This window comes from Trichosurus vulpecula, chromosome 6, assembly GCF_011100635.1.
Source record: "Trichosurus vulpecula isolate mTriVul1 chromosome 6, mTriVul1.pri, whole genome shotgun sequence".
NCBI lineage: Eukaryota > Metazoa > Chordata > Mammalia > Diprotodontia > Phalangeridae > Trichosurus > Trichosurus vulpecula.
The window spans coordinates 199215704-199225761 of NC_050578.1; the positions used below are offsets into that span (position 1 = coordinate 199215704).

Here is a 10058-nt window from a genome sequence, read left to right on the forward strand (position 1 = left end):
CCAGTTAGTCTTTTAAATCGCTTCACAGCCTTGCCTCTTCCTACTTTTCCAGTCTCTACACTTTACTCACTTTAGCATACTCTATAATTCAGCTACAAGGGCCTTTTGGCTATTGTTTATCAAATACACTCCATGGCCTAACACCATGCCTTTTCAATGACTATACCCTATGCCTGGGATGTTTTCTCTCACCTCCATGTCCTGGTCTCTCTGGACTCCTTCAAAGCTCATTTCAAATAGGAGACCTTTCCTGGTCCCTGTTTCCCTCTCAATAGTCAATAATCACTCAATATTCAATAAGTGCCTATGTTGGGCCAGGCATTGTACTAAGCACTGGGAATACAAATATAAAAAAAAGACCCCTGCCCTCAAGTAGCTTAAAGTCTAATAGGGGAAGACAAACACAAAAGGAAGCCTAAAGTGAGAAGGTAGAGGGGAGGGAAGTAAGTACCCCAAAAGTGCGTGATGGAGAAATCAGTCACAGAAGTGCCAAAGTAGCAAAGTCAGATGAAGACATTTCATACACTCCTCTGTGTGTGTGTGTGTGTGTGTGTGTGTGTGTGTGTGTGTGTGTGTGTACACATGCCAAATGCTGCCATAAATATTATGGTAAAGTAGATATACAAACATAAGCATATATGTATGTATCTTGTATGGACATACTGGTTTTCGTGTTGTTTCCTCCTTAGAAGGTGAGCTCCTTGAGGAAAAGGGCCGTGTTTTTGCCGTGGTTTGATGCCCTACTCTCAGCACAGTGTCTGGAACATAGTAAATATTTAATAAGTGATGTTTGACTGACTGACTGACTTCATTAGTTCTCTTCTGTGCAACTGCAGATACAGCTGACATTAAGATGGTGACTTGATGTTTTCGGAGGGGCGGAGCCAAGATGGCGGCTGGTAAGCAGGGACTAGAGTGAGCTCCGTACCGAGTCCCTCCAAAAACCTATAAAAAATGGCTCTGAACCAATTCTAGAACGGCAGAACCCACAGAACAGCAGAGGGAAGCAGGGCTCCAGCCCAGGACAGCCTGGATGGTCTCTGGGTGACGTCTATTCCACACGGAGCTGGGAGCTGGGAGCTGGGAACGGAGTGGAGCAGAGCCCAGCCTGAGCAGCGTGGAACAACCAAACTTGGAGTCGGGCGGATGGGACCCCTAGCACCCTGAATATGTGAGCTGCGGCAGTTACCAGACCCCTTGACCCACAAACACCAAAGACTGCGGAGAAGGTTAGTGGGAAAAGCTGCGGAAGTGGAAGGAGTTCGCGGTTCAGCTTCCAGCCCCGGGGGCAGCGGAGGTGGGGCAGCTACAGTTGCTGCTGCTTCTGGCCCCAGGCCCACCTGGTGGGAGGAATTAAGTGGCGGATCAGAGCAAGAGTGCAACAGCCTGCTGAAGATCTAAGCCCAGCCCAGGCTGGGGGTTCTTGGGGAAGGAGTAGTGCGGGTCTGACAGAGCTGGCACCTCCCCCCCAAACGTGGAACATAGAACTCGTTAGTCTACAAGCAGTCATACCCCACTGAAAAACTCAAGGGTCAAGTTAGTTGGTTGGGAATATGGCCAGGCAGCGAAAAGGCACCCAGATTCAGTCTCAGACTTTGGATTCTTTCGTTGGTGACAAAGAAGACCAAAACATACAGCCTAAAGAAGACAACAAAGTCATAGAGCCTACAACAAAAGCCTCCAAGAAAAACATGAACTGGCCCCAGGCCATAGAAGAACTCAAAAAAGATTTGGAAAAGCAAGTTAGAGAAGTAGAGGAAAAATTGGGAAGAGAAATGAGAAGGATGCGAGAAAACCATGAAAAACAAGTCAATGACTTGCTAAAGGAGACCCAAAAAATACTGAAAAATACACTGAAGAAAACAACACCTTAAAAAACAGACTAACTCAAATGGCAAAAGAGCTCCAAAAAGCCAATGAGGAGAAGAATGCCTTGAAAGGCAGAATTAGCCAAATGGAAAAGGAGGTCCAAAAGACCACTGAAGAAAATACTACTTTAAAAGTTAGATTGGAGCAAGTGGAAGCTAGTGACTTTATGAGAAATCAGGATATTATAAAACAGAACCAAAGGAATGAAAAAAAATGGAAGACAATGTGAAATATCTCCTTGGAAAAACCACTGACCTGGAAAATAGATCCAGGAGAGATAATTTAAAAATTATTGGACTACCTGAAAGCCATGATCAAAAAAAGAGCCTAGATACCATCTTTCAAGAAATTATCAAGGAGAACTGCCCTGATATTCTAGAGCCACAGGGCAAAATAGAAATTGAAAGAATCGCCTCCTCAAATAGATCCCAAAAAGAAATCTCCTAGGAATATTGTTGCCAAATTCCAGAGCTCCCAGATCAAGGAGAAAATACTGCAAGCAGCCAGAAAGAAACAATTTGAGTATTGTGGAAACCCAATCAGAATAACCCAAGATCTGGCAGCTTCTACATTAAGAGATCAAAGGGCTTGGAATGCGATATTCTGGAGGTCAATGGAGCTAGGATTAAAACCTAGAATCACCTACGCAGCAAAACTGAGTATCATGTTCCAAGGCAAAATATGGACTTTCAATAAAATAGAGGACTTTCAAGCTTTCTCAGTGAAAAAACCAGAACTGAATAGAAAATTTGACTTTCAAACACAAGAATCAAGAGAAGCATGAAAAGGTAATCAAGAAACGGAAATTGCAAGGGACTTACTAAAGTTGAACTGTTTTGTTTACATTCCTACATGGAAAGATGATGTGTATGATTCATGAGATCTCAGTATTAGGGTGGTTGAAGGGAATATGCATATATGTATATATATATATATACATATATATATATATATGTTTATGTATATATATAAGTGGATGTGTATGTATGTGTATATCTATGTGTATGTGTATGTATGTGTATATATGTGTTTATATATATATGTATATATATATATGTAAAAGAGAGAAAGCAGACACAGGGTGAGTTGAAGATGAAGGGAAGATATCTAAAAGAAATAAAATGAAATTAAGGGATGAGAGAGCAACATACTGAGAGAGGGAGATAGGGAGAGATAGAATGGGATGGATTATCTCGCATAAAAGTGGCAAGAGGAAGCAGTTCTGTGGGAGGAGGGGAGAGGGCAGGTGAGGGGGGAATGAGTGAACCTTGCTATCATCAGATTTGGCCTGAGGGGAAATACCATACATACTCAGTTGGGTATCTTACCCCACAGGAAAGAAGAGGGAGGAAGATAAAAAAAAAGGGGGGGGATGATGGAGGGGAGGTCAGATGGGGGTGGAGGTAATCAAAAACAAACACTTTGAAAAGGGGACAGGGTCAAGGGAGAAAATTCAATAAAGCGGGATGGGTTGGGAAGGAGCAAAATGTAGTTAGCCTTTCACAACATGAGTATTGTGGAAGGGTTATACATAATGATACACGTGTGGCCTAGGTTGAATTGCTCGACTTCTTAGGGAGGGTGGGTGGGAAGGGAAGAGGGGAGAGAATTTGGAACTCAAAGTTTTTAAAAACAGATGTTTAAAAAAAAAGTTTTTGCATGCAACTAAAAAATAAGATGCACAGGCAATGGGGTGTAGAAATTTATCTTGCCCTACAAGAAAGGAAGGGAAAAGAGGATGAGAGGGAAGGGGGGTGATAGAGGGAAGGGCTGACTGGGGATCAGGATAACCAGAATATATGCCATCTTGGAGTGGGGGGGAGGGTAGAAATGGGGAGAAAGTTTGTAATTCAAACTGTTGTGAAAACCAATGCTGAAAACCAAATATGTTAAATAAATAAATTTAAATTTAAAAAAAAATGGTGACTTAGGATTTACAAAGCACTTTCTTCACAACATCCTGGTAAGGTAAGTAGTGTAAGTATTATCATTCCTGTTCTATGGGGAAGGAAAGTAAAGCTCAGATGAAGTGACTAATCTGAGTTCATTAAGCCATAATCTGACACCAATTTCAATGACCTTCCTACTAGGCCAAGAGTCAAGTTTCTTAATTTGGGGTCTATATGTGTGTATGTGTGTTTGTATATATACACATATTCATATGATAGATAATTGGATTTCTATATAATTGTAATCTTATATATTTTATTTCATTCATTTAAAAACACTTCTGAGAAGGGAGGCATAGTCTTTACCAACCAGTCACAGGAGTTCATTACACACACACACACACACACACACACACACACACAAATTAAGTTAAAATTAACCAGACATGCCAATAGTGCACCACTAGGAAAAATATAACGGTGAGAGTCATGACAGTTGAGAAGACACGCTCATGCAAGGAAGTCTTTTAAGATCTTTAACTCACATTCTTTCTGGCACTCCCCTCCATGCCTCTTGCCTGCTGGGCCTGCAGTCAGCAGGATCCCCCAAGCACCGACCCCCACCCCGCATCTGGATCCACAAGGGCACCTTACACTCGACTAGGCACTGTTGTGTGCTGTGCTGAGGCTGCCCCGAGTACCAGGAAGCGTAGATACTGGACACTGCGACCCTGTGCTGCTGGCCACCTGAAATGTGGCAGTGGTGGACATGCACGGTGAGTACAACCTGCAGAGGTACCGCTATGACCATCACCAGAGGTCCTTCACTGAGTCCATGAGTGCCCTGAGGCCCAGGAAGCCATGGCAGGCAAAGCAGAGCAGCTCAGGACTGGTCTATCTGCACTTTGGCCAGAGGCTCCTGGCCCAGCTGCTGGACACCAGTATAGATGACCCAATTGTGCATACTCTCTATGACAAGATGGATGAATATTTTGTGGAGGAAGTAGATGCAGCAGACAATGGGACCTCCAAGTAGGAGGGAGGAAAGCCTCGATATGCACTGACCATCACTTTGAGAGCTGGGGTTGCCCAGCTTAACCCCTCCCGGAACCAGCCAGATCAGGACACAGAGGCCGGCTTTCATGGTGCCCTGGAGTTAGTAGGTGAGGAGTTTCTACAGAGACTGGATAAATGGAGAAATTATAGAGCTGTCTCAAGGTGGCAATCCTTGGAAGGACCATTTGTTTGATCTTGAACCTGGGCTGACCCCCTTGGTGTCCACTGCATTTGTATTATACCCTGATCAGAATGGACATTGGCAGGTACAGTGTGTACTAAAAGGGCTTGACTCCTTTGGGAGCAGTGAACAATGGCAGGGTCTTTGGAATAAGGTCCTGGACCAGATTAGTGGGATCCATGGCTGCATTTTTGTTCATCCGTGGGCACCAGTGAAGGTGCCACTCTGGCCCAGCACCTAACACCTCTGCCTTCTGATGACTCTTAATTAAATTCTCAGTACAGTGACTGTAAAAAAAATAAAATAAAATAAAATAAAACCTTTGTCTCACAATCAGCTCTGAACATTAGAAATACAGGTTAGAATGGAGAAATAACCAAAGGATGTTAACAAACAGTTCTCAAAATAAAACTTCAGCTCTTAGTAACCGTATGAAAGAATGTTCCAAATCACTAATAATAGGAACAATGTAAAACAAAGTCAAGATTTTTGCTTCACACCCAGGAAATTAGCAAATTAACAAAGGATGAGAATAACCAATGTTGGAGGAACTGTGGAACAACGGGCATGCTAAAGCATTATCAGTAGAGCTGTGAATTGACACAAACGTTTTTTTTTATTTTTTAAAATGTAAGTACAAAATGAGAAAAGAAAAAAAAATTGCCATGTGCACAGCAGACCATAAGAGAGGATTCACTATAAAACAATAAATTTCCATTTCAATAAAACCTAAATAATAAATACTACACATTGCTTCCAAAACTGCCCAACTTTGCTTCCTTGTTGGTTTTCTTTTGTTCTTTGCTATGCAATTTTTACTTTATTTCCCGCCCCCTAGAAGGCTACAATTAAGCATGGATATGTATACACATATATAAATATCTATAAATATATATATATATATGTATACTCATATACATATATGTAAGACCATACTATGCTTCTTTCCACCTGTCATCAATTTCTCTCAAGGTGGATATAGCATTTTTCTTTATAGGGCCAAGTCATTCTGTGTTTTTCTAAATCAACCAGCTCATCATTTCTTACACCATAGAAATACTCCAACCCAATCCCATTCTATCTGAGAGATTGTCTATGAAAATTTTCCCCCAATTTTATTGGTTATATAGGTTTCATTTATACAAGAAAATTTTAATTTTAAAATAATCAAAATTATCCTCTTTATACTTCAGCAATACTCTCCCTTAAAATATAGTTTAAGATCTGATACTGCTGAATCTACTTCCTTTACATCTTTTTTCTTGGTTTCTTTGAAGTTCCTGACCTTTTGCTCTTCCAAATGAACTTTGTTATTATTTTTTTCTAACTCAGTAAAATAATTTTTAGCAAATTAATTGGGATGACATTGAATAAATAGATTAGTTAGGTAAAATTGTCTTAAATGGAAATGGGTAAACAAATTGTGGTACATGCATATAATGAAATATTACTGTACTATAAGAGATGATGAACGAGGAGAAACACTTTAATGATAATAATAATAAAGAGAAAGACCTAGATGAATTGATAAAAAGTAAAATAAGCCAAACCAGGAAAATGATCCATACCATGACTATAAAAAGTAAATATTAGGAACTACAACCATCACAAAACAATTGCAATTGAATGTTTCAAATGTTCCATCCTATGTGTATCACCCAAAAGATGATGAGCATGCAATCAAAGCTTTATCTATATATTTGTAACCTAATATGAAGGGAATAGAGCAAGGTCAAGTAATATCAATACTAAACATACATGCACCAAGTGGCATAGCATCCAGATTTTTAAAGAAGAAGTTAAATGAGTTACAGGAGATAATAAAAGCTATACTAGTGGGGGAATCTCAACTTTCTTAAGTCAGAACTAGATAAATCTAACTACAAAATAAACAAGAAAACAGTTCAGGCAGTGAAGAGAATTTTAGAAAATTTAGATATGATAGACCTCTGGAGAAAATTGAATGTGAATGAAAGGATTACACCCTTGTCTCAGCAATGAATGGAACCTACACAAAAATTGCCCATAAATTAAGGCATAAAAACCTCACAATCAAATGAAAAAAAGTAGAAATATTAAATGGATCTTTTTCAGGTTATAATGCAACAAAAGTTCCACTCAATAAAGGACCATGGAAAGATAGATTAAAAATAAATTGAAAACTAAATAATCTAATACCAAAGAATAAATGGGTCAAATAAAAACCATAGAAACAATCAACAATTTCATTAAAGAGAATGACAATGAGACAACATACTAAAATACATGGAATGCAGTCAAAGAAGTACATAGGGGAAAATTTCTATTGCTAAACACTTACCTCAATAAAATAGAGAAAGAGCAGATCAATGACTTGGGCATGCAACTGAAAAAAAAAACTAGAAAAAGGACAAATTAAAAATCCCCAATCACATACCAAATTAGAAATCCTGAAAATCAGAGGAGAGGTAAATCAAGTTTAAAGTAAGAAAAACATTGAACTACTAAATAAAAATAGTAGCTAGTTTAATGAATAAAAACAATGAAATAAATAAGCCATTGGTTAATTTGATTTAACAAAAGAAAGAAGAAATCTAATTTACTAGTATCAAAAATGAAAAGGGTAAATTCATAATCAATGAAGAGGAAACTAAAGTAATGATTAGGAGCTATTTTGCCCAAAAATATGCCAATAAATCTGACAATCTAAGCAAAATGGATGAATATTTACAAAACTACAAATTGCCCATATTAAAAGAAGAGGAAATAGAATAATTAAATAGAAAAAGAAATTGAACAAGCCATCATTTTACAAAAAGAAATTGAACAAGCCATCAATAAACTAAGAAAAAAATCCCCAGGTCTAGGTGTATTCACAAGTAAATGCTACCAAACACTTAAAGAATAATTAATTCTAATATTATATAAAGTATTTGGGAAAATAAGCAAAGGAGGCCTACAAAATTCCTTTTATGACACAAATATGGTTCTGATACCTAAATAAGAATAACAAAAACAGAGAAATAAAACCATAGACCAATTTCTCTAATGAATAGTGATACAAAACTATTGAATAGATTAAAAGTTTATCTGTCAACTCCATGGAGAAGGGAAGAAATTATGACCAAACAAGAGATAGAGAACATTACAAAATATAAAATGAACAATTTTAATTATATTAAATTTAAAAAAAATTGCACAAACAAAGCCAATGCAACTAAGATTAGAAGAAAGGGGGGCAGGAATTTACAGCCAGTATTTCTGATAAATGATTCATTTCTTAAATATATAGAGAACTGAGTCAACTTTATAAGAATACATATCATTCCCCAATTGATAAATGATCAAAGGATATGAATAGACAGTTTTCAGATGAAGAAATCAAAGCTGTCTATGGTCACATGAAAAAATGCTCTAAATCAATACTGATTTTAAAAATGCAAATTAAAGTCACTCTTAGGTGACTTTACCATCTCACACCTATCAGATTGGCTAATATGACAGAAAGAGAAAATGATAAATGTTGGAGAAGATGTGGGAGAATTGAGATATCAATAAACTATGGGTCAAATTGTGAACTGAGCCAACCATTCTGGAGAGCAATTTGGAACTACACCCATAGGACTATAAAACTGGGCATACCCTTTGGTTCAGCAATACCACTGCTGGGTGTGTATCCCAAAGAGATCAATAAAAAGGGAAAATATTTATAGAAGTCTTTTTTGTGGTGGCAAAGAACTGGAAATTGAGGAGATGCCCATCAATTGGGGAATGGTTGAACAAGTTGTGGTATATATTTGTAATGGAATATTATTGTGCTAAAAGAAATGATGAGCAGGACAATTTCAGAAAAACCTAAAAAGACTTGGGCAAACTGATGCAAAGTGAAGTGGGCAGAACCAGGAGAATATTGTACACAGTAACAGTAATATTGTAAAATGATCACATGTGAATGACTTGGCAATTCTCAGCAATACAATGATCCAAGTAAATTCCAAAGTGTTCATGAAAAATGCTATCTGCCTCCAGAGGAAGAACTGATGGAGTCTGAATGCAGATTGAAGCATTCTATTTTTCACTTTCTTTTTTTCCATTGGGTTTTTCTTTTTTGGTCTGTGTTTTCCTTCACAATATGATTAATATGGAAATATGCTTTGCATGATTGCATATATATAACCTATATCAAATTGCTTACCATCTCAAAGAGGATAGAGGAGAGGGAGGGAGGTAGACAATTTGGAACTTCAAATTTTTTTTAAATGAATGTTTAAAATTGTCTTTACATATAATTGTGAAAAAATAAAATATTTTTGAAGCCTCAAAAAAGAAAAGGAAGAAAGAAAAGAAATATAGTCCAGGTGCTAAACTCTTTGAGTAAAGCAAAAGGGTGATCTAGTCCAGAGTGTACCCAAAGGAGAAGCAATTGGCATATTATGAACCAATACACATGCCATCACTACCCTTACCTTAGCCACTGAGGCTATATATCATGGCCCCACCTTACACACCTTACTTAACATATACTATCCTGCATCACTATGACCAAAAAAGATTATCTCCTGTCAGCCAAACTGCTGGAGATGAGCTTTTTTGCCGTTAGCCTTGGCTAGGCTCAGATGACACATATAAAGTCAATTGTTGGGTCCATGCTTCATAATCTTTTCAGGTTTGTGGAACCTGTCAGAGCTTGATCTTTTAGTGTAGCCTTTAATGACCCAAGGTGACCTCAACAACAGAATAACTGGTCGAATAGGCAAACATTCAATCTAGTTTTCCAAAAATTGTGAATTAGGCCACTTTTGTTCTGTTTCCCTAAAGCCTTCCCTAAGACACTTCAGTGCCATTTTCCTAATCTTCCAAGTCCCATCTCAAAACCCATCTGCTCACAGCTCTCATACTGTTCTGGGACTTTCCTGGCATGGAAGAAAGCATCTAATAACTCATTCCTATTTCCTGTGTGACTTTGAGCAAATTACTTCTCTGCTCTGGCCTCAGTTTCCTCATCTGTAAATCTGAGAAGCATGGGACCACAGATTTGGAACTAGAAGCAGGAGTGGGATTCAGCCAGTTTACACAGGTTTGGC

The 10058-nt window shown here is 38.2% G+C and overlaps 1 pseudogene; it reads left to right on the plus strand.

Annotated features, from left to right (window-relative positions):
* Positions 1-4270: 4270 nt before the first annotated feature.
* LOC118854879 lies at positions 4271-5236 on the plus strand (annotated as a pseudogene).
* The last annotated feature ends 4822 nt before the right edge of the window (positions 5237-10058 follow it).